This window comes from Atractosteus spatula, assembly GCF_055471065.1.
Source record: "Atractosteus spatula isolate fAtrSpa1 chromosome 10 unlocalized genomic scaffold, fAtrSpa1.hap1 SUPER_10_unloc_17, whole genome shotgun sequence".
Taxonomy (NCBI): Eukaryota; Metazoa; Chordata; class Actinopteri; order Semionotiformes; family Lepisosteidae; genus Atractosteus; species Atractosteus spatula.
This window is the reverse complement of record NW_028296620.1, coordinates 50,888-51,988: the sequence shown is the minus strand read 5'-3', so window position 1 is coordinate 51,988 and position 1,101 is coordinate 50,888. Positions and strand designations below refer to the sequence as shown.

At 39.8% G+C, this 1,101-nt stretch overlaps 1 non-coding gene across 1 annotated transcript; it reads left to right on the top strand.

Moving 5' to 3' along the window:
* The first annotated feature begins 727 nt into the window (after positions 1 to 727).
* trnaa-cgc (transfer RNA alanine (anticodon CGC)) lies at positions 728 to 799 on the top strand. Its single transcript has one exon. It is a non-coding gene; the product is annotated as a tRNA-Ala (tRNA).
* The last annotated feature ends 302 nt before the right edge of the window (positions 800 to 1,101 follow it).

Here is a 1,101-nt window from a genome sequence, read left to right as displayed (position 1 = left end):
AATGAAAACTAATTTTATTCACTCAAGGCTACACTCTTTTGTTGTGATGTCATTTTAATTAATATTAGCTTTGATAAGGTATCGTTTTTGCCTCTTAAAGTTAAAGCTCCTTTCTTCCTGGTATAGAAATAACATGTTCCGTCTTTGTTTAAAAACACCACTAAAAGTAAATTATTCAGCTCTAACGCCGTTGTGCATTGACAAGACATCTCAAAAGGACTTATCAAATAAGAACACGATCCTTCCGGTTACCATTCCTGTGGTTGGGGCGTTGTTTCACCCTTTTATGTTCTTCTACAATATTTGCAGACAGGGCTTTATCACTCGGGTTGTACAGAACAAGTGTGCATCGGTCCATGAAAATCATCAGTAGTGCTGTTTTTCTATGCATAGTTTAATCAAGAGCACTTAAAAGATGCAAAAAGCTTTCAAATAAAACAGAATTAAAAGACAGTCGAGTAAGTTGGTAGAAAAAAAGCACTCCCCCGTCTGGGAATTAACCACCGTCGCACGTGTGACTGAATACAAAAATAGTAGATTAATTTGTGCCCAGTCTCTTGAAGCTTCAATGTGATTATTTTTCCTTCCTTATTTCTTCATTCCCATGAATTTACTCTGTAGTAGAGGAAACGCGAAAGTGGGAAACTGCATGCATTCTTCGTGAGTGATGGATTGTGATCAGTGAGCATCTGCACATGCCTAAGTCTCTTCCATTTCCCTTCGCATCGGGGATGTAGCTCAGTGGTAGAGCGCATGCTTCGCATGTATGAGGTCCCGGGTTCAATCCCTGGCATCTCCAGGTGCTTTATATTACAGTACTCACGTCGCAATCTTCTGTTGAGTGAGAACTCTTTGCTCGTGTTCAGAGAGAGCCAGGTTTACACAATTAAATGCAGGCACACTCGACGTGCTGCAGAGTTGCGCTGTTGTTTTAAATGTACCTCATTTAGTTCTGTTAAATACTAAATTATTTGAACTAATAATTTAGTTCAAATTCAGGAAATCCAGAGATTGCTTCACACTTGTCGTGGCTGTTGCAGAAAACACCTGTTGAATCTCACCCGGGATTTCTTGAGAGATCATTCATCGAGCGAATCCTCC